This window comes from Eulemur rufifrons, chromosome 20 (genome assembly GCF_041146395.1).
Source record: "Eulemur rufifrons isolate Redbay chromosome 20, OSU_ERuf_1, whole genome shotgun sequence".
Classification (NCBI taxonomy): domain Eukaryota; kingdom Metazoa; phylum Chordata; class Mammalia; order Primates; family Lemuridae; genus Eulemur; species Eulemur rufifrons.
In genome coordinates, this window is record NC_091002.1 from 23,908,564 (window position 1) to 23,933,088 (window position 24,525).

General features: G+C 43.3%; 1 protein-coding gene across 2 annotated transcripts in view; it reads right to left on the reverse strand.

Annotated features, from left to right (window-relative positions):
- Positions 1-24,525, reverse strand: part of RALY (RALY heterogeneous nuclear ribonucleoprotein) — an 81,611-nt gene that overhangs the window by 36,229 nt on the left and 20,857 nt on the right. For both annotated transcript variants that reach the window (XM_069495573.1, XM_069495572.1), the window contains exons 2-3: positions 12,395-12,477; positions 11,431-11,497 (exon numbers count right to left, since the gene is read on the reverse strand). The gene's annotated coding sequence lies outside the window, so the exon portion shown is untranslated. The remainder of the gene's footprint in view (positions 1-11,430; positions 11,498-12,394; positions 12,478-24,525) is intronic.

Sequence of the window (24,525 nt, forward strand, 5' to 3'; positions counted from 1 at the left end):
GCCACAATGGCTGCCTTCTAAGTATTCTACAAACATGCTCTGCTTCAGGGCCTTTTCACGTGCTCTGTTCTCAGCTAGAAATGATCTTCCTGCTTGTAGAGGTCTTCTCTGGTCATTTCATCTTTGTTCATCTTTCTTTATAACACATCAAATTATGTAATAATTATTGATTTACTCATTTTCTGTCTCCTCCATTAAAACAGGTTCCATGAAGGTAGTCCTTGTTTTGTTTGTTACTGTATCCCAGCTATAAGAGCAACATCAGGAATTTGTTGAATGGATAACTGAATAGCTATATGTATAAACTTCTGGTCCCTAAGGTCCCTTCCAATGCTGGTACTCTGTACTAACTTATATGCTTGTGAAACTGGTGAATATCTCAGAAGTTCCAAGACTGGGTGAGCTTAGGTCTAACCTGTCCATCTGGCTCCAATTTTTGATATTTGCCTTGTCTCAATGGTTCTTCAAATGTAACACACATCCTACCATAGCTACATACATGTACAAATAGACAAATACATATCACTTAATTCATGAATCATTACTATATGCTATATGTGAAACACAGCACACATATGAGAGCCTGGAACACTGGGTACTTCAAAGTTTGGTCCCAATTTACTTCAGTAACTTTAACCCTTACCACACTCCTAACTCCTGAAATCCTTATACTCTGGCTACACTAGACTGTTTTTCCTTCTCTAAAACACCTATGTAAGGCTTTGTGCCTTTATCCTCACTGGTTTCTTTGCTGGGAAACTACAGTCTCCCCTCTGCAATTGCCAAATACCTCATCTTTGAAGTCCAACTCAAGTATCACCTCTTCTGTGAAGCCTTACTTGATCTCTCAGTTAGCGTTCGCTTCCTCCAAGCTCCTAAAGCACTCCACACACTTCCAATTATAATGATCACCACTTTAGTCTACTTACTTTACCTGCCTGTCCTTCTTCATCAACTGTGGGCTCCAAAGGCCTTAACCATGTGATTGGCTTCTTCTTATCCCTAAAGACCTATTCTTGTGCCTGGCACAAATGTTTATCAAATTGTATCTTAACATAGCTCCACAACAAAGAATGTTTCCCGACCTTCATTGGCAGACTTGATCAGGAAGTTCTTCCTTCACACTGTCCAAAAGTTGGTTTCCCTAATATTCCTACCTACTATGAACCCCCATGGAACAGAGAGCATGAGGAAAAGGAGGCTGGAAAGAAAGTGGAGTGTAGTTTTTGCAGAGACTTGAATGTCATGATAAGGAGATTAGATTTATTTTAGAGGTTTCAGGAACAGGGAAGTGATAGGAATAAGATCTGTGCCTTAAAACTAGGGAGAGAGAAAGGTTATGTTTCAGGGACCAAGGCTAGACATAGAGAGGCAAGTGAATTGATAATTAAAATAGTTCCAGCGACAGATAATTAAGATCTGGCCTTGGGTAGTAGCAATGGGGATGGGAAGATGGGCAAAATCTGTTCAGAGAGAACACTGCATAATGAAAATCAGATGCCTACTTTACTATGAGTAGAACTGGCTCTGTGTGCAAAATAAACTTCCTCCAGGTGGAACTCTGTAACCTCTTTGCATCCATAATGGCCCCAAGGGCAACCATGAACAAGTAAAGAGCCCCCTTGACCAGAGGAAGGGGAAGAAACAAGTCTAGGGTGAGCAAAGGCCAAAAGCCCCTGCGAGAGAACTCAAGATCTTGCTGACAGCTGCTACCCACAGAAACTTTAATAAAGAGGTCAGGTCTGTGCCCTGAGCAGAAAGCTGCCTTCTTGGGTTGGGATGGCTCTAGCTGGCTTTAATACAAAAAGTTCTGATTATTTTCAGTGGCTGTGTGTTAAGGAAAATTATCCAAACTTGCAAAATAAGGCAAAAAGATGATTATGTGACTCTTCAAGTCGTATTAGAACATTATTTATTATGCATCTGTGAGTCATCTGACACTCTTGGAGAATGGAATTTTGTATGACTTATTCTTTATAAATGATTAGGGCTCGAACGTTTAAAACTCTACAAAGTTAGAAGTTAATGTGTAAGAAACTGAAAAGCATTTTTTAAGTTGAGAAAATAATTCCCAAGGTTAATTTTCATTAGGATATTAACCAATTTTGGATCTAATTTAGTAATCTTATTTCAGCAATCCTTCTTCTAATAACAACCTAAATCCAGTTTCTCAGCTACTTTCTTTCTGCTGGTTTCCGCACCAATCAGTTAAACAAAACTTGACACATGCTTGCTAAATGTATGAGAATTATGCCCTGACACACATCCACAGGCCTGCCTACCTCACAGGAACCAGGTGTGTAAAGAGGTAAGAGAAGCCTGACACCTAAGCACAAGATGCTAGTAAAGTATTATACGTAGTCACTTATGAATTGAAAGTTCAGTGTAGTAGAAAGGACACTAGGCTGAGAGTCAAGGCACCTGCCACTAATTCACTGCGTGACCTTGGGCACATTACTTACTCTCCTTTGTTGGACCTCAATTTCACAATTATAGAATGAGCACATTGGTCCAGGTCAGTGCTGTTTGACAAACAGTGATCCTGGGAACCCTGCAGGTTTAAGGCAGATGCCTCAAGGGCTGTCATTGGTAAGGGAAGTGGGGAGGCTGAGCCACTAGGCCTCCTGCTGCTGCTTCAACCAAAGCAGCTGTTTTAGATATTGTTTACATAAAAGGTTCCTCGGTAAACTTGATTGTTAAGGTCCGTTCCCACTCTGATACCCTAAAACTTCATGATCTTATGGCAAGTGGTCCTAGGGAAAATGCAGAGACAAAAACACTCCTCTCACCCTATGCCTAAAAATACCTCTCATTAGAAGGGGTCTCATTAGAAGTCTCTAGCAGTTGAGGATAAATCAGTGAGGAGGGGGACAACTGGAAAAGAGAGGGCTCAGAACAGACAAGAGACTAAGGGCCTGCCCCTTTTGCAACTGAAGGTTGGGTAAGCCCAAGGTCAGGGAAAGAATCCTCTCAGGAAGGACTTAGACTCACCAGCATTATTAAGACTAAGGATTTGGGAGTCTAGTCTCCGATTCTGCTACATAAAGGCAGATTCCCTCCGTTTTCTCACAGTACTATTTCTGAAGGTAAAGTGCTTTCAAACTGAAAAGTGAGTACAGATTTGAAAACCTATCAGAACAATCTTATACCTAAAATCTTTTATGTATGTATATCTCCTCTCCCGTTAGGTCCCTGGAGGAGGCTCATCAAGGTTGAAGTGTACAGACCCTTTCTCTTTCCTTCCCCGCAGTTCAGAATTAGGCGTACAAGTAGGGGCTTATTGCTTGGGATATTCTTCCCACTCAATGTTGAAAATGACAAGTATGCTCTTTACTAGAGTATCTGTTCCATGTTGAAGATGGAAACCTGGCCTCTCTGTTAGTGCTTGGATCTCTGGGCTCCATGCCTGAGTTCTGGAGAAGTTGGTTTGAGGTCAACAGAGCAGAAACTCTTGGAAAAATGCACTGAAGGCAAGGAAGATATTCCCATCATACCCAGGCCACCAAATGCCTCTTCTTGGGCACTCCTGAATATGCTACCCTCGTGGATGGGCTGTAGCCAGAGGCCAGGGAGGCAGTATGGTACTTATACAGTACTCATGAGCTTAGTCTATGGGGTCAGAACCTGAGTTCAAACTCCAGCTCTTTCACAGACTAAATATCTGACCTCAGTAAATTCACTGACTGCACTGAGCCTCAGCTTTCCCCTCTGGAGCTATTAATAGCTTAAGGAATTATAAAGATTAAGAGAGATAATCTATTTAAAGTACCTATCACAATACCTGGCACATAGTATGCACACAATAAATGTTAAATAAATATTACTTCTATTCAAGAGGGAAAGGGCAAAAGCAAAAGATGACTAAATGTGATTTATATGACAGATAGGGAAGACTTGGGGACAAACCCCAGCCAGCAGCAGATAAGAGGTGCAAGTGGCTCAGAATGAGCATGGGCTGATTTGGAAAGTCTGTTGTGCTATTCTAAGAGCATCTGTATCCTGTACCAGCCAAAGCAAATCAAATAGGAGTGCTTATGGAGCACTTGTTTCTAAAACAAGTAAGGGCTGTGTTATTGACACACGCCACAGGGGAATTGAGAAGGCAGTTGACGGAGACGTTAAGAAAGCTGACAGGCTTTCAGTTCCAAACTTTGCTACTACATAATATGGCACAACGGACCTTGGTTCTAGAGGAGAACACCACCTTGGTATGAGACACAAGAGACCTGGATTCCGGTCTGAGCCTGAACCTGAGCAGGTGACTTCACCTCTCGGGCCTGTTTTTTCTTTCCTCTTCTGCATAATAATTTTGTATGTGTCCACTCTATTATCACTATTGCCACTTTCAGATGATGATGCTATGATCCAGAAAGATTACGTTAGTACTGGCAGGAACTGAATTCAGGGCCTGCTGTCAAGTACTGTAGTCTTTCTACTCTGCTGCATTCTCTTTCAGGATCAGGTGGACTAAGGCAATTCTAGATGTGAAAACTGAATGGTTCTTAGTGGCCTAAAAATGTAGTTTCAAAAGTACTCTAAATACTTTAGGGTTAAACAAAGCCTGGCTGGTTGAAAAGCCTTCTCATATAAATGAAATCCTCAATACCAAGAGCAAAAGCTGGGGTACAAACACAACTTAAGAACCAGAAGGAAGTGGACAGTAAAATTTCAGAAAATCATCCCTGGAGAGGACCTTGGAGAATACACTGCCTAACTCATTTTCATAGATGGGGATACAGAGGATGAAAAAAAGAGAAACAGCTTGATTGGGAACACCCAGTAATATGGAGCACAAACTAGATCCTATGCGTCATGGTCCTTCTCACACTTGCTAGCTACTCAGTTTCCAACCTTCCAAGCCATTATGATCTTCTCTTGGATATTTCTTTTCCAAATGCTGGGTGGCAGGCAGGTCACTGCCCCTGCAGCAGACTTCTAGCTACTTCTAACACCTTCTCACTGTAGATGATGGCTCTTTCTTTTTAACTGCCCCTGCTGCAGCCTTAAGCAGCACCGAAGTTGAGGCTCCTCCTTAGGTCCCTCTTGACTCTTTAATCCCTTTGGACCACAGGGCAATGTGCCTTTGGAGGCACAGAATAGGAAGAGACATTAACAACTGCAGATCAACTTTCTACATCATTCCCTCTTTGCAGAACTGAGGAAACTGAGGCCCAAGGATAAAATGCTTTCCCAAGGTTGAGAGTTAATGGAACACGGTTAAAAGCCTGGGTTACCATACTCTCCTACTTCAATGTGACACTGAACACATTAGTATCAGAATTTATTCCAATCACCAGTGGTTGAACACTAATACAGCACAGGCAGTTTTTTCATCATATCCTATTAGCAACACAATAACCATATAAAGTAGGTATTATTACACCCATTCTGCAGATGAGGAAACTACAACTCAGAGAGGTTAGTCACACAGAAAATAAATGTCAGAGCAAAGACCTAAATCTTAGTAAATGTGGCTTTAAAACCTCCTCTCTTCCCCCAACATCATATGGCCTAAGGTTTTAAAGAATATACGAAAATGGTGGGAAAGATATAGCTAATTAATCTTCCCAAAGACCAGTTACACCACAGGTATCTTTAGTCTCTTGCCTTATGCACTTAGCATAGTAATTCCTGACACACTGCAGGTATAGAGGGTGGCAATGAGGGGAGGGGTAGACAGTGGAGACTCAGATAATACAAAATGACAGATAATTCCAAAGAAGCAATTTCTGCTTTGTGTTAATGAGGTCTTTCATAAAATGGGTGTTTTTCCCCCCCTGCATCCGCCCCATTTGACGGTAATTTCCTTTTATTCATCTCTTCCTCATCTCTGGGTTCTGACACCATAGCTGCTGATGGACTTTGGTTGCCTCATATGTTGTTTTCCCACCTTAAATTTTGATCTCTTGGTTGTATTCTTAAGCTCAGGACCCTGTCTCACTGCAACAGCCAACATCCTTAGAAGTGCCCTCTAGCTGATCTGACCTGTTAGAACCTGTCAGTCCCTCTTCTGTTTGGCTGATCTCTTGCTCTGGCCTGCTGCTCCAGTGGGACAGAAAGATCCTCTCTAGTTTTAATAGAACCTGGGGAAGGAAGCAGGGGGACCCAGAACTCAATAGTGCCCAGAGCCCTTTGCACGCTATTCTTTTCCCCTAAGCAAGCTGGACCTTATTGGTTTGCTGTGACAGCAACCCTCAAGAAAGCCAGCTGTTTCTGGAACCAAAGTAATAAAGTATGGCCAAAATCCCTGGGTAGGGAGTGAATAGGGACAGGTGCTTCTGGTGGCCTCCCTCAAATTCCACCCCCACACATAGAATCCTCTAGGAGCCATACGATGATTACACTGGCAGATAATGAGCCTTCCGCCTTTCTAAGCTACCAGGTCCACCTTTGTCAGACATTCATCCCTATACCCTGAAGAATGATGATGCACTGCCACTGCTCCTGGACCTTCTCAGACTCTGTCCCAGGTCCCTATCACTATAATTACTAACATTAATAGCCCCTTAAATTTGTACAGTACCTAATGGCTTTATATAGCACTTATCTGAAATGTGCCTTATACAGTAGACTGGGTAGAAACTATTATTCTTTGTTTATAGATGAGGAAACTAAAGGGTGCAAGTGTGTGCCCAGCAAGCCCAAGCATTGCTCCCACCACAATGTTACCTATGGGACCTGCATTTTAAGCCTTATTTAATGGAATCAAATCTCTGCTTAAAATCTCATTGGTAACACAGGTGTTCAGTAAGGCCCCCCAAAACATCTTGAAGCCTCTGAAGTCCATGAGGTAGGCAGCAGTCTCCTCCAGAGCTGTATCATGCAACCTTCCTCAGAAGCCTGGGGAATTCTGGCTTGCTGTGTGTTACCTGACTTCCTGCCACACCACCCCCTATCTCGTATTCGAAGCTTAGGCCTGCCTCATTGCCTGTCCAGTGCTGACTTAAGGGCAGGTAGGATCCCAGCTGCCCAGAGCTACAGGTCTAGCCCTAGCCCCCTTTCTGTTGGTAATACACATATACTGTAGACCACTTGTCTCCCCTTATTGTTTCAGAATTAGGCCCTCTCTGAAGTTTCAGATACTTCACCAGAGACTACTACATCACGAGGAACAAACTGATAGCCCCTAGGTGTAGTCAAGCCTGAAAAGAGTTTGGTTTAGGCTGCACAGTGCTTCAAAAGTCAATAACCTAATTCTTAAGAATCTAGAAAAAAGGCAAACTAAATTTATAACAAGCAGAAATTAGGAAACAATAATAAAGATTAAAGTAAGAAATCAATGGAACAGAAAAACAATGAAACCAAAAGCTGGTTCTTTGAAAACATCAACAAAATTGACAAACCTTTAGCTAGACTAAAGAAAAAGAAAGAAGACAAATTACCAACAAATTAAATAATTTGGATGAAATGGACAAATTCCTAGAAAGACAGAAATTATCAAAAGTGACTCAAAAAGAAACAGAAGGCCGGGCGCGGTGGCTCACGCCTGTAATCCTAGCACTCTGGGAGGCCGAGGCGGGTGGATTGCTCAAGGTCAGGAGTTCGAGACCAGCCTGAGCGAGACCCCATCTCTACTAAAAATAGAAAGACATTATATGGACAACTAAAAATCTATATAGAAAAAATTAGCCGGGCATAGTGGCGCATGCCTGTAGTCCCAGCTACTCGGGAGGCTGACGCAGTAGGATCGCTTAAGCCGAGGAGTCTGAGGTTGCTGTGAGCTAAGCTGACGCCACGGCACTCACTCTAGCCTGGGCAACAAAGTGAGACTCTGTCTCAACAAAAAAAAAAAAAAAAAGAAACAGAAAATCTAAGTAGACCTATAACAAGAAAAAACACTGAATTAGTAATTTTTAAATCTTCCCAAAAGCCCAGGCCCACATGGCTTCACTAGCAAATTCTATCAAACATTTAAAGAAGAAATATTACCAATCCCTCAAACTCTTCCAGAAAACAGAGGAGGAATGAATACTCAAATTCATTCATGAGGCCACAATTACCCTGATACCAAAAGCAGACAAAGATAACAAAAGAAAACTATAGACCAATATCCCTCAGCAAATCAAGGCCAACACCATATAAAATAATTATACACTACAATCAAGTAGAATTTGTTCTAGGAATGCAAGGTTGGTTTAATATCTGAAAATCAATTAATGTAATGCCATCTTAAAAGAATAAAGGACAAAACCCACAAAATCAACAAAATCCAACACCCATTCATAATAAAACCTTTCAATAAACTAGAAATAAAAGGCAACTTCCTTTTGGCCTAATAAAAGTCATTCTTCCCCCCTCCCCAACTCTCTCTCTCTCACACACACACACACACACACACACACACACTCCCCTACAGCTAACACCACACTTAATGGTGAAAGACAGAATATTTTCCTCCTCAAATTGGGAACAAGGTAAAGTCATCTGCTTTCACCAATGCTATTCAACATTGTATTAGAAATCCTAGCTGTGCAACCAGGCAGAGATTTCTTTTTAATTGATGTTGTATTATGTCATTCCTCTACTCAAAACTCTACAGTGGCTTCCTAGTTCACTCAATAAAACCCCATATGATCTGGTCCCTATCTACCTTTATGATTTCTCCACATTCCACTCTCCCCCTTGCTTTATTTCATCTGTAGCCACACTGGCTGCCTGCTTTTGTTCCTCAAACACAACGAACACAAGCCTGTTTCAGGGCCTCTAACCTGCTGAACTCTGCATGCCTGGAATGATATTCCCCAAGATATACTCATAGCTTACTATTTCAGTTCCTGCAGATTTCTGCACAGATTTTATTTTCTCAGAGAGGCCTTCTATGATAATCCAGTCTCTCCCTATTCCCTTATCCTGCTTTATTTTTCTTCATATTTATTCATTTGTTTACCAGCTTTCCTTCACTAGAATTTAAACTACAAGAGAGAAAACCTATTTTATGCACTGCTACATCTCAAACACTTGAAACTGTGCCTGGTACATGATAGCTGCTCAAATACACAACGAACAAATGTCTCCAAAAAGAAAAATTTATATAGGAGAATGAGTTTAAAAGGGGTGAGGGAGATAATACTAGCCCAAGATGCCGAGAAGGACTAGGGCTTTAGGTCATAGGGAAAGAACCAATGTAGGATAATAGAAAAAACTTGGTTCTCTGGAGCCAGATTCTTCTGGGTTCTAAGCTTAGCTCTTCCAATCACTGCCTACACGTCCCTCTCTAAGTCTCAAATAATTTATAAAACAAGAATATCACCACCTACCTCCCAAGTTGCTATGAAAATGAAATAAATTTAGGTAGAGCATTCAGCATAGTGCTTGATAATAATAATATATTAATAGAGACTATAATCAATTTAACATTTTCTGATAACTCTGGCCTTCAAGAGGAACCTAGAACCACAGAAATTACCTAGCCCCACCCCTACCTTACTAGAGTACATAGATGTTTGTAGTGCTGTTGCTCCTAAATTAAATGGCCTCCAGACTGCTGTCTTAACTTCTCATCATTCTTCTTTCACCCCTCCCCTTACTGTCAGCTTTTAGCTCTCACATCTAGCTGCTATTAATGTAGCAGCTCCTCTTCCTTTTTTTACATGCTGCTTTTAATTTTATGGAGGGTTAGAAACCAGAATGCGAACTTGTTACAACAACACGTAAAAATAAGAATAAATTAGCGGTGTACAAGGGCTTAAGGATGACAATACTTTGCTACCCTCATTTTTTAGTTCGGCTCTGGAAAAATGAGGCTGTTAGATATAAAAGCTATTATATAGATACCTATATATTATATACTTATCTGCATTTACATGGAACCATTCATATTTTAAAACAGTCAATACTGTAACTTTTCCATAGGGTAGTTGTTACAGGAAAAATAAGATCCAAGCTTGGCACCAAGGCCAGGGAAAGGCCAGAAGCTACAGAACTTTAGATTAATTAAGACAAAAAGAGGTGGCAGCAAAAGCCTGGAGTAGGAGGGAAGGTTGGAGCTGGCCAATGTGGAGCCCAAGATTACCAGATGGGTACCAAACCCCTCTGTGCACCCTCTGGCAGACAGAGGGAAGAACAGGGTGTTGTTAAACAGAGTATGAAGAAAATGGCCTACATATCATTAGCCAAGGGAGAAAGCAAGATGGTAGGAAAACTAAAATGACCATGGCCTCCATAAGATATAAGGCTATAGTGTAAGCGCCTTTTCCACTAGCAGGCAGGGACCCTAGGGCCAAAATAAGAATAGCCTTCCTCTTCTGAGATGACAGCAGGGAACAAGGTAACAACTCAGTGGAACTAGTCACTTAGTGGCGACTCATGTTGGGAATGGCTCTTGAAAACTCCTTTAATTATCTATGCCAGCAGTAGCCTTGCAGCCAGGGTTTATGAATGCACTTAAACCTGCACCCTGCAAATTATGGATGCCAATGCTGCCTGGCTTTGTCATCTATGCCCCAGAATCCTTTTCCTTGTGGAAGATTGAGCTATGCATTGGGCCTGCAGAAGGAGAGGAGAAGGGCATGGGAGAAAATTTACAGAGCAAATTTTAAAAGAAAAATTCCCCCTTTTACCTTTGGGGACTGAGGTGCCCCAAAACTACTACAGTTTGGATGTTTGACCCCTCCAAACCTTTTGTAAAAATTGTATCTCCAATGTTTGAAGTGGGGCCTAATGGGAGGTGTTTACATCATTGGGGGCAGATCCCTCATTAATAGATGAATGCCCTCCCTGGGAGGGAAGTGGAGGGGAGTAAGTTCTCACTATTAGTTCTTGGGAGAGCTGATTGTTAAAATGAGCCTGGCACCTCCCTCTCTTCCTTATTTTCTTGCCATGTGATCTCTGCTCATGCTGAGATCACATGCTGGCTTCCCTTTACCTTCCACCAGAAGTGGGAGCAGCCTGAGGTCCTCGTCAGATGCAGATGCCCAATCTTGAACTTTTCCAGACATCAGAAAATAAACTTTATCTTCTTTATAAATTACCCAGACTCAGGGATTCCTTTACAGCCACACAAAAGGAACTCAGACATATTTATAATGCTTTCTTCTCACTTTCCCGTTTCATTCATGCTGCTTTACAATTTATGAAGACTCTCAGCATGCATTTCTCATTTGATTATCTATAACATCCCTGCATGGTTGATACACACACAATAGACATGTAGGGGTACAGGGAGGCACTCCAGTTGTACAAGTAGGGAAATGAAGATTGTCCAAGGGCACACGTGGAGAGACAAGATTAAAACCGTTTTTCCTAACTTCAACCCAGCTCTTCAGGTCCCTATCTTGTGCTGGACCAAGTGTTTATGGTACTTCATGTGTTACAGATGTTTTCTTCTCCTTCCAGTCACAGCAGCCTCTGCCTGCTTGAAGGTTCTTCCTATCTTTCAGACTATTAGCCCTCTCAGAAATACCATTGCTCAGAGGGACCCCCAACTCCTACCTGCTCTGCTGGGTCCCTCAACTGAATCCCCTTCCTCAATCTCTAAGGAGGTCTGTCTTCTTTAACTCTGTAAGAAAAATCAGAATTACAGGGAGATTAGCAGCCCAAGGAAAGCCTGCCAAGTCAGGAAGAACAATGGTATTTATAGTTAGAACAGGGTCCTAACATCAGCTTTGTGAATTCCCAGGTGTGAACCTTGGGCAAATTATTTCAGATTCCTAAGCCTCAATTTCCTCATCTATAAAATGGGGTTTTAGAGCCAGGTGCAGTAGCAAGTAGCTGTAATACCAGCTACTCAGGAGGACCACTTGCCCAGGAGTTCAAGACCAGCCTGGGCGACAATGGAAGATCCCATCTCAAAAAAAAAGAGGGAGAGGGGTTGTCTAGATTAAATGGGATCCATGACATAGTAAGTTCTTAATGTATTGATTTTCCTTCCCTTCTCACCATCTGTGGTCCTCCCTTTGAGCTTCCCCTGACTTTCCCCTTCATTCAAGCCCTACTCTATCACTCCATCCTCATCACTTTCCATGATCACATTTTGCAGGATTGAGAAAACCATAGGATTTCCTGAAACTGATGTATGGGCTTGATAGGTCACAGTAGAAATCAAAGTCAGAAAAGTCTCTAAGGGCTGGGAGACCACATTAAAGAGCTTAAGGGAGGACAGGTATAGCTGTCAGGTCCCCAGATAACCTCCAGCAAAAGCAAGGAGGAAGCAAGCCAGCTCTGCCTTATTCATGGCAAATGATGCCAGATATTCTCATGGCAATTCTAGGAAAGGAATCTCAACCCTTCTCCCAGTTCAGGACGTTGCCTAAGCCAACATCCAATCTCTTAGACATAGAATAGGAAAGTAATCACCTGTGAGTTATCTGTACTAAAGGTAAAACTAATCCCCAAACTAGTTACCCTCTATCTTGGCCCAAGCTTGTCCAGAGTTTTCCCAGGCACCCTCACTCACCAGTACCAAGGCTGTGCTTAGCCAGCTATTTCCTCCTTTAGGTTACACAGTCAGCACCAGCTGCCTCTGGGAACAAGGCTCACCTACAACAGAGAGAGAAGACCATTAGGTGTCCTGCTCAGAACAGGCATGAACTCAGGGCAGTGTGGGCATTCAAGTTCCTGCCCTCACACATTTTACATCCTAGTAAAGACAGGTTAATTATTTTAAGTATATAATTTCAAGTAGTGCTAAGTGCTATGAAATAAAGCAAGGTAAGGGTAGAAAGAATAACAAGGGTTAAAGCGGAGTCTACTTTTAGATGAAATGGTCAGGGAAGTCCCTTCTCCAAAGGGTGACATCTGGACAGAAACCTGAATAAAGTGAGGGTGTAATACATGCAAAAATCCGAGGAAAGAGTGTTCTAGAGAAGGAGAATAGCAAGTGCAAAGGCTCTCTACCATTATACTTAGGCAAAAATAAGCTTGGTATGTTTAAGGAATAAGATGACCAATACAGCTAGAATGGAGTGATAGGGAGAATGAAGCATATACTAGCCCCATGGAGGAACTATTTATGTTCTCTATTTTACATATGAGATAACGAAGGCTCAAAGGTCAGGTGACTTGCCCAAGATCAAAGTTAAATCAGTGGTAAAACTGGGAGTGGAACTCAGGTCTTCTAGACAACTCTACTCTGTCTCACTCCTGGGTCAGGTTCCTCCAGGCTTATATAACCTGGACCCTAGCTGAGACACATTTTCAAGCACTCTGAGATTGCTTCAGGTTTCTGTGCTCGCCTTCCTCCTCTGCTGGGTGAAGACAGTGAAAAACAGAGAACTTCTATATATTCTCAGAAATGTGGGGTAGAGGTGACTCTGGAATGAGGAGAACAGTAGCACATACCAGGCACTCTTCTAAACCTTTTACTGGTATTAACTCATTTAATCTTTACAACAATCTTGGAAGGTTGGTGTATTATTATTTTACTAATGGGGAAACTGAGGCGCAGAAGTTTAGTAAATTTGCCCAATTCATACAGCTAATAGATGGTGGAGCTGGGACTTGAACCTCGAAGTCCAAATCCAGGGCTTGCCCTCTAAACCACACACTGTACCACTTCTCAAAAACAGAGGGCAAAAACGTGTTCTCTAGTTCTAGTTGACACAGGTGAGAGCCCCCACCCATTTACACCCAGCCTGACGTCCTTTTCTATTTACTTGCAGTCCAGGCTTTACACTGAATACAAGCTGAATGACTCCAGAGTCTTTCAGCCAATTGGTTCCAAAGGCTCTTCTAATCTCTAGTTACTGTGATCTCAAAGTTACGATGATAACAACAACAGCCGTTTAATAGCCTTTTACTGCACACTTGGAAATAGACTGAGTACTGGGCTAAGCACTGTCTTATTTCAGAGAGGGAGTGGGAGCTGCTCCAAGACATCAGCGGAGGGATCATGGGGGGCTCCAGGCCTGGAACAATGCAGCAAACACACGGAACTGAAGGATCTTTGCAGCTCCAGGTCAAAGGACAAGGCAGAGGCACCAGGGGGTGGGTTGTAAGGGGACCGGACTATCAACACCTCCAACCCAGCCAGTCAAACTGAACTCATGTCCTACTTCCCAGCCTCCATGGCTCAGCAAATGATATAGCCACTCTCCCAGGTACTTAGATTCCAAATGTTCATGCTCTAAACCCCTCCTTCCCACAATTGCCAAATCCTTTTGGGATATTTCTTTTCTCTCTTTTTTTTTTTTGCTCTAAGAACTCTATATCCAAACCATTCTTCTTTATTCCCTACTGGGTCAACTTCCCCTTGGTTCAGGATCACATTTTCTCTTGCCTGCACTTCTGGGATATTTCTTAAAATTTATCGACATTACAAGGACAGAAGGTTATAGTTGTCTCTCCTCGCTCTCCTGCTCCAATCCATTGGACCCACACTGCTGGACTAACGGTCCTAATGCCACTCTCCTGCTCAAAAATGGCTCCCAATCATCTCAGCCTTGCTCTCTAGGTATGCCATGATCTAGTCATCACCTGCCCTTACCTCTACCGCGGGCTTTCCAGCCCCCATACTTTCATCCATGACGATCTCTCACGGGAATGCCCTTCTTCATCTGTACCTATACAAACCCTTCTTAATCTTCAAGGCCTAATTAATCTATGAATTTATCCTGAACCCATTCTCACCACTCTTTCTCTGCCCTGTTCTTGAAACATTTCTGGCTTGTGGCTACATTCAGTTTTGGCCTCACCATCAGCTAAGGCCTCAGGAATACAGTTCCTCTCTTCCCCTTCTTCCCTGTAGAGATTCCTACTGCTTCCAAAGTATGGAGACCTGGTCAGTTCTAAAGATTTCTGTTCCCATTCCTCCTACTCTTATCTCAGTCTGGATCTAAGAGACAAGAGACCTGGATTCTAACCTGAGCTCCAGACTGCTCATCTGCAAAACAGGGATATAATTTCCACACTACCGACATAGGGATTCTGTGAGAATCAATGTTATCACAGGTGAGGAAAGGGCAAGAGTTAGGATGGGAGTCTCCCAGCCAGGTCTTTAACAACTCTGTCAGCTGAAAAACAGTGAGTACATACATGAGTCTTCTATCCAATCAGTCAAAAAATATTTCCTGATAGTGGCCTTACTCTGTAAAGAGCTCTGAATTAGGTGTTACGGAGGATGCAGGGATGATTGAGAACAGTCCTTATCCTTAGGTACTCTGCAGTCATGGTGGAACTGTAGCAACTTCCTGAAAAGGACTACTAAGAATATCAGGCAGGCTCTAACAGTTCAGAGTGTTATGAATCGTAAAAGTAGAGAAAGAAATGAATCTGACCTGGGGTGGACCTCAGAAGCTCACAGAAGGAGCAAGGATTTACACCAGTCCCTGATTTAGGTGAGAGAAAGACAAGGGCTGCTGCTATACCCTACACAGGCACTGGGCTAGGTGTTAAACTGTTAATCCTCGTTAACACCCTGTGAAGTAGGTGATGGCATGCCCATTTTACAACCAAGGTAACTGAAGACAGGCAGGATAAGTGTGCCATTCGAGGTCAAACAGGTAGTATGTAGCAGAGCTAGAATTTGAACCTAGGTCTGCTTTATTTTACTCCAAAGTCTATGTGCTTTCCCTTACTTTATGGTCTACCTTACTTCATTACATGGCAACATGAAAGGAAGAGCAGAAAACCTAAAGTTCTTTCTACCTCAAAATTCAATGATTTGATTTGGGGGGTGGTTACTACTATATCTTCCCCATACAACTGTCATTGGGGTCTTATCACTGTGACAGCACAAGTGTCTAACATAGAGGAGCCTGGCAGGTAGGAGGTACTAAGTATTTGGGGAACATGTGAGTGAATAAATAAATAAACACCTGCCCCATCAACTCTTATTCTGAGGACTAAAAAGTAAGGTCCAAAATTCAAGCTCCATGTTCTGAGTCTCAGCCCCTGTAGCTATATAAATCATATGCTACTAATCTGTTGGCTGAGGTGTCCTTTCCTACTGTTGTTTTCACGAGTTAGGGGAGAAGTGAAGAGAGAAAGGCTAAGAAGAGCTGTTGGACAGGAAACAGAGGAAATGGAAGGAGAGAAAGGTGGTTGAAGGAGAGCAGGTAAGGAAGGAGAAGCTTGGGCAGGAATGAAATGTCTAAGGCCTAGACTTTGGAAAAGGTTTCTTTTTCCTTCTGGTTCCAAAACCAAGGACTTTTTTTTTTTTTTTTTTTTTTTTAGAGCAGTAGTAGGGATTCCTCTTCATAAATTTTAAATGAAGGAAATTTACTTGTCCAAATCCTGGACTGTCAGCAGGATGTGAAGTGAGGCACCTAAGGACAAGCTCCTCAGGGTTTTCATCCTCAGTCCTCACTAAGGTCCTGTCCCAGCCCAACACCTGCCTGGTTGAGGCTCAAGCCTGCAGAGATCAGAAGACAAGCAGGTTCTTCCTCTTGCCACTGCTTCCTCCCTACTAGCATTACTCCAGGCTAGTAAGCCCTGGGAATCTATCCTTCCTCATGGATAAGGGGATACTGACATCCTCTAGATCCTTCCCCATAGCTCCCTGTCATGAAAGCTTCATTGAGTTCTAAAGGAAAGTGTTTCCTCCCTTTCTGCTAAATCCCTCAAATGTGGAATTCACCTGGGGTGAAGATGTGGATGGAGGAGGCAAGGTCCCTTCAGAAACCTCTAGATCTACAGTTCAATTCTCTTTAGGTCTGATCTGCACATTATATGCATGTATCTCTCCTTCTTACTAAATTAGAGAGAATAGTAGGCTGAGAGTCAGAAAACCTAAGAATTAGCTCCAGCTCTGCCTCTAATTCACTGTGTGGCCTTGAACAATTCAATTTCACCTTCCTGGACCTTAGTTTTTAGATCTGTAAAATGAGGGTGCTCCTATCTGCTCTTATGAAGGATTTTCTGAAGGTGGATCAAACAAGACTGACAAGAACAGGTTAACTGTTTAAATCTATGACTGGTTTGATATGAAGCAGTAAAGAAGGAATAAGGAGATGTCTCTTTAAAAAACAGTGAGTTGTACTACCTTTTCAGTTAAAGTGATCTGCCCTGAGAGAAAGAATTAGCAAGAGCTATGGCAGACACAATGTCACACTGTCTGTACCTCCATCAAAACAGTCAGGCACCAACCAAGACTAGATAAAGTTCAAAAACTACATGCACACAAATCCCAACGGGTGCAAGTAGACACCAAGAACCACTAGAAGTCAAATATTGCTTAGAGAAAATAACAGTAAGGTAATTTAGTGGTAAAGAGCACTAGAATCAGAGACACCTGGATTTGAATTCTAGCTCTGCCTCACTAGATTTGTTACCTTAGGCAATGTATTTATCTTCTATGCCTCAGTTTCCTACATTTGTTTTAAAAGGTTCCTGCTTCATAAATAGGTTATTGAGAGAAATAAATGGGACAGCATGCTATAGGAGTACTTATACAGAAACCAGGAATCTACAGCTGGAGGCTAGGGAAAGGAGCCAGGAAGTGAATTAAGAGAGAAAATTATGGGAAGCCTGGGGCCTGAACATCAAAATGTAATCAAAAGGCCTGGGACAGGAGAAAGGGAGCATTTCAGGGGGGCAGAAGAAGGAAGATTTTGACAGAAGAAATCCTCTCCTACATTTGTAAAACAAATTTTTTAAAAATAGCATGTTCCGGCCGGGCGCGGTGGCTCACGCCTGTAATCCTAGCACTCTGGGAGGCCGAGGTGGGCGGATCGTTTGAGCTCAGGAGTTCGAGACCAGCCTGAGCAAGAGCGAGACCCCATCTCTACTAAAAATAGAAAGAAATTATATAGACAGCTAAAAATATATAGAGAAAAAATTAGCCGGGCATGGTGGCGCATGCCTGTAGTCCCAGCTACTCGGGAGGCTGAGACAGGAGGATCGCTTGAGTTCAGGAGTTTGAGGTTGCTGTGAGCTAGGCTGACGCCACGGCACTCACTCTAGCCTGGGCAACAGAGTGAGACTCTGTCTCAAAAAAAAAAAAAAAAAAATAGCATGTTCCTATAGAACCCTTGCTGTTTAGAATAAGCAAGCCCCATGGCCGGCAGGAAGACTGGCTGAAAGAGGTGCTGCTGATGTGGTATCTTCCTCAGGGGAGGAAGGAAAGGGCAAGCTGGGTTCTCTAGGCCTCTGGGGTGGCAACCAAGGCAGGAGTGAGCAGCCAGGAGATAATCAGAGCTAATAGCTCCAGGCTCCCTCAGGCAGGGCTCACCTGAAGGCAGCCTCCAACCCACTTCTGCTACAGTCAGTCAGCACTTGAGGGCTCACGACTGCCCACACACACAGAGGAAAAGACTGGCACAGGACAAATGGCCCTTGTCCCACAAGCCAAGCTTGCCAATCTCCTTGCTAGCTCTGTTCTGGCTGCTCCTAACCTCTCAGCCTTGAAACTGCCTCAATCATTCTGTAAGGCTTGCTTATCCCAGCCTTGACCAAACCCCATGGTCTTGCAGTTCTACCAGACTCCTCCCACTCACAAGGATATCTGACCTTGACTCCTGTGACTGGCTCTACTATACGGATGCCTATGCCCCGGCATAATAAACCAACTGGTTATGTTGCTGTGGAGGTTAAAAAGATGACCTCACAACATAACAGAAATGTACCCAGGACACAAAATGGTTCAGTAAAACCCTCCCCTAACTCCCCACAAAAGACAGGTGTTAGGATGCCCAGCATATCAAAAAGGAGGCCCTAGGGGACAGCTGGTTTCTCAATGACAGGTGATATTAGGGTTCTTGAGCCCAACCCATGTCCATGTATGAGAACATAATATATGCCATACATAGATGAAACTCAATCTAGGCAGTTTCCAGGCTGCTTGGAGGAAGGTCCACAGAACATAACAGACATGCGAGACAATCATTCTTCCCTCTGCATTATCTGGGCAGCTAACCGCATTTCTCCTTCCTCAGCTGAAGCTGTCTCTGGTTTTTTCCCCTCCTCCTTCCCTAGAAGAACGAACCCTGCAGGAATTATCAAGGGAGGCACAAGTAATTACTGTTTTCTTTTCTCCATGCTAATGAGACAGTTGGATGGTTCCCCTTCCCCCTCTTGAGCTGCAAGCAAGAATCTAAGGCTTTATAATCAGTAACCAACACACCAAAGCTTGGGCCAGACAGTGCTCTGTGCAACTGAGACTGTACAGAAGATGGCTTTCATGCCCCTGATGAAACCAGAACTGGAAGGGCCCCACCTTTATAGAAAGGGAGGTAGGATAGAGCAGGGAGATCTGTCCAAAGTCACAGAGGGAAGTCAGTGGCAGGGCCAGGACCAGTCTTCTTACTCCTAACCAGGGTACATCCCACATCCCCCAGACTTCACACAGTAGAGAACGACTTTGGAGGTGTCCTTGATGTGGAGGCTGGAACTGCAAATTTCAAACTCCCATATTAGTTTTTGAATAGGTATTCAAAAAGCAATGACAATGCTTTGCAAATGCAAACTTGGCCTCATACCCCAGTTCCACAGTGAGAGACCAAGACCTGAGAGATGATGCCAATTTTACCCAAAAATTAAAATCACAAAGCAGATAGCCAGGTTAAAAAAAAAAAAAAAAAAGAATCTGTGAATTTTAGCTGGGATTCAGCTCAGCTCAGTTAAGTGAAAACTGTAGGTAAAAGGGTGGGGGTTTGGAGTTTTTCCTAAGAATGAACTTCAGGTCTGGTGGATAAAGATAAAGTAAACCTAGCACTATCAGGGGCTTTACAGAAGAGGGCCCAATGTGATACAGGAGGACTGAAGGATGCTATAGCCAAGAGCTAGCCATGGCATGCCTGGCTAGCCATGATCAGAGGAAAAGGAAGACAGGGTCTCTGGGAAAAGGAGCCAGCATTTGCAAATGGTTCAAGTTTTTAAGCTGAAGTAACTTGTAGATCTAATAAGGCTTATTTTTTTAACCTAAAGATTAGCTTCTGTCAGCCTCTAAAGTCCCTCGCCTTACCTTGCCTCTTACTGCCTATCCTAGCTCTATCATTTCAGATGGGATTCAGCAATTCAAATCCAGTTCTTAGACTAATTCTGACTCTCTCACCCATAAGGCCTGGATATCAACCCTTCCTCCCTATTATTCTTATACCATAGCTAACTCTGGGGCTCTGATGGTATTCCAGGATATGGTCAGTGCTGACCACCTAGGTTTCACCCTCTACAGGGAACAAAATCAGGTGCTTTATTCTACAAATAGGCCCAGGTCCATGTGAGAGCCCCTGCCTTGGTCACCTGCCTAAGCTCTCAGGACCCTCCTAAAACTATAAAGCCCAGCTCTGAATCCAAGGCCAGCCCTCCCCACCAATGGCCATTCTCCAGAGGCTGCCTACCAGCCTACACTTCCACTTGTGCTTGCTGCTCTCCCCACATTTCTGCAAGGCAGACAGCATGGTTTAGTAGAAACAACATGCAGACAGACCTGGGTTGAGCCCTGGCTCCGCCACCAAAACTGGATAGCCTTAGTGCTTTGATCACTGTGTTTACTTGTTTGCCTCTTCTACCACTCTTCCCTTCTTGGAAGCAAGGAATATTCAGTTGCATCCTCAATGAGTCAGTCACTGTCAATTGAATGGTACTCTCTAAAACTTAAGATCTCACAGCTGTAAAATGTTAAAATCACCTACCTCAGAGTTGTGAGGATAAATGGGGGAAAGAAAGTATGTCAACTGCCTAGCTCAGTGCCTGCCCCTTCTTCCTCTACTATATCTTGGATGCCCAGGGCCAAATGTTTGCTTGTACTGAACTAGACTAACCATCTTGGAAATATCTTATCTTGCTGAATCTCTGGGGTTAGGTGGACCTGATCCCCAGGGTCTGTCCACTCTAATAATCACATCAATTGCCAGTTCTTAGAACCAATAAAAACAGCTAGAGAAATGACTATTCTCCTCACAGTTGAAGGCAGTGAATTTGAAGCTAATGATGTGTGGGCATATACTAATATTCTAGATTGAAAGAAGTGGGGAGCTTTGGGGGAACAGATACAAGGAAAAAGGCTGTGTTATGAAGTTTGGGCCTTAGAGAAGAAATCCCAAATCAAAAAAAGTGGCTGAAGATATCCGCACTGGAGCTTACAGAAGGGCCAGAGACATGAAATGAATTGGCTGAGGTCACATAGTAAACTGAAGGCAGAAATGAGCTTGGATCCCATCACTACAGTCTCCATACATAGTGTTTTTTCCAACCTACAGGGTAGATGCACAGAGCTGTAGGAAAAAGGGAGTGAGACATACAGGGCTCAGTATAGTGGCACTGAGGGGCACACAGGGATGTCAAGTGGCACTTATGCAGTTTCTGGCTGGAAAAGGAGACTGAGCGACAAATCCATGCTTTAGTTCTGTAGGGGTCTTATGTGCTCTGTCAGTTTAAGGGCAGAAATAAACTCAATCTGGCCAGAACAAGTGTCAGCAATTATGGTGGGGAAGGGTATAGGTTATCATCAAAATATCATGAGCTTCTCCTCCGCAACATCAGCTACTTTGGGTGATCTACTTTGGGTAGATTCTGCCCATTCATCCCCAACTTCTCAACTCAAACTATGTTCCAGGTTTTCTAGGATATCTGCCTTTTCCACCAGAGGGCCTTCAGACTTATAAACTAGAGGTGAGGTATAAGGTATAGAGAAGAGGCAGAATAAAATCTCTGTCTCATGAGGAAGATCTGATTGATGAATCTTTCCTTTACTCACCAGATTCACCTGAACTTCTGAGAAGTGAAGTGACTGGCCCAAGGTCAAACAGCTAATAAAAGCAAATCAGGATTTGCCTATGTATCAAGTGTCCCTTTATGGCCATGGTGACCATGATTTGTATGTGTCCCCTAAAGTGCCTGTGTTGGAAACTTAATACCCAACATAATATTAATAGTTTAAGAGGTTATTAGGTCACAAGGGCTCTGCTTTTATGAATGGATTCATGTTATTGCAGGAGTGGATTCGTTATTTCAAGAGTGGGTTTATTATAAAAGCAAGTTTGCCCTTCTTGCACACATTCTCTCTTACCATATGATGCCCTTCACTACATTATGATGCAGCAAGAATGCCCTTACCAGATACAACCCCTCTATCTTGGCCTTCTCAGGCTCCAGAACCATGGCCAAAAAACTTCTACTGTTTGTAAATTACCCAGTCTGGGGTATTCTGTTACAGCAGCACAAAACAGACTAAGACAGTGACTTTCAACAAATCTGGCCTTTACAAGTTTTGAAAGGTAGGTAGGTAGAACAGGTGCCCTCTGCTAAATCATGTTGTCCCTTCTTCTGGAGTTTCATTTAACACCTCCAATCCATTTTAGGCCTAGTTCTGACACTTACCTTCTCTTACAGACCTGTATAACTACCTTCTAGCTCAGAGGTCAGCAAACTGTTTCTGTATAGGGCTAGAAAGTAAGTATTTTAGGCTTGGTGGGCTACAGTATTCTTGTAGTATTCAACTCTTCCACTGTAGTGCAAAAGCAATCATAGACGAACAAATGAGTGACACTGTGTTCCGGTAAAACGTCACAAAAAGCAGCAGTGAGCTAGATTTGGCCCATAGTTTGCTGACACCTGTTCTAACAATTTAATCTGTCTCCCATAACCTCTGTATCCCAATCCATCATACATACTCCTATTATAGCCTTGCAACCTCCTCAATGGATCTCCTTGGCCTACAGGATAGTTTAAATTCCACCCACATTCTCCACCATATCCTTTTCCTGCACACTGTACTCCAATCACACCAGGCTGTCACCTGGCAGTTCCTAGCATTCCCTATGCTGTTCCCTAACACCTGCAATGGCCTTCTTCATTTCTCTGCCAGTATTACCTGTTCAGGGACAAGCCAGACTACCTCAGGGGGAGGGAATGGTCTTATTCAACTCTGTGTCCCTTGAAGCACCTAACATGGCACCCAATGTTTGCTAACTGAACAGGCTTCTAGGCTGAGAATAGACTACTAGCACATGGGATCTCTGGTTCTAGCAGAACCCTGAGATGACACACAACATCAATGGATTCTTCACTTTGCTTCAAGGGCTTGCTCCTACCTTCCACCACATCACGTTTTTTGGGTCTAGCCAGGTAACTAGTTAAAGTAAGCTAAGACCACGCATCTCACTAAGTGGGTCCAGACTGTACTGAATTGAAGGAACTGGAGATAGGTGAAGAGAAGAGGGATCCTATTTTCAGACCTCCTTGTCCCTGACCTCAAACTATATCCTTGATACTAGTCATAAAGTGACCACTGATCCATATTTAGCACTAGGCCAGCAGACAGCCTTCTAACAAGTACAGATCCGTGGTCCCCCAAGGCAGGGGATTTCACTGAGGGAAAGGCTGCAGTCTGACCTCAATTGAAGAAAAAACTTGAGAGTGTGTATAAGAATCAACAGTGGCATCACTTCTGGGTGCAAAAGGATAGCTATTGAGATCAAGGGTCCTAGGCAAGCCTGTAGCCCACAGGAACAGCTATCTCAGCTTGGGGAATTTGTGGGGCCCAAAGACTAAACTGTTGGGGGAGAGAGGCGGGGAAACACACAAAAGGATTTTTCTCCTAAGCCCAGAACAGAACCACATTCCATCTGGGTAAGTGAGCTTGTCACAGGCATGGGGTACTTAGCATATCTGCCATTCCAGGATTACGGCTGTCAAGTTTTAATTAGGGTAATTAGAGTTAAAAATGTAATTTCATTTCAGGGGTATTTTGAACAGATTCCATTAATTTTTTTTTTTTTTTTTTTTTTTTAAAGAATACAGAAAGGAGGGGCATGCTGTGTGGAGCAGAGGATTTTGCCATGAGAGAAGCAAAGCCATTTTCCTGGGCCAGGCAAACCTTCGAACCACCGCCAAGAACCCACAGCACCTCTGCAAGCTTGGCCCAGAGGACAGAGGGCTGCTGGTCTGCAGCTCTCCTCCCTTCTCCCCCACAGAATTCTAGAAATATCTTTCAGTCAGCACCTGCTAAAAGATCTACCTTCTCCTTCCCACCTGCTGCTCCTGCATTACTGCCATCCAATGGCCACTACTACAACCTTACATCTGTCCAAGGACAAAGGCTCAGGGCAGTCAATGTGTTTTGCCACATGTTAGGGACTGCTCTAATAGCCACTCCCTTATCAAAAGTCACTAGACACATCCTTATGCTTTTGTTTGTGCCAGCTCCCTGGTTGAGTGCCCTCCCTGCCTTACCTCTTACTCTTCCTTCAAAACACAGATCAGTTGTCCCCCATCAAAGCCCTCCATCATGCCTCTGTAATCCCAGAGTCCCTCGTATACTCTTCTGTTAAGGCACACACACTATACTGTGGTTTGTATCCTTGTCTGACTCTAATGCTAGACTGTTAGGTCATCTAGGGATCCTAAACACTAGCACAAAGTCAACAAATATTTGTTGAATGACCACCTATAAATGGATTTTGGTCTGACCACACTGGTTGCTGAGCATGTTAAGCCTTCAGGTTCTCCAATGCCCTGGAATATCCAGTTATGAGTCCCTTCCCGCTCCTTGCACAGGGTCAGTTCAGAAACCTGACTCTGCACTCCACACAGGAGAAACCCCTCCCATTGATCCCAAATGATGAGTGATCTCTCCCACTAGAGCCTGCTCATTCCTCAGGGACCTAGAAAGGCGATGAGAAAGCAAAAGCAAGCAGAGCATCTCTCCCC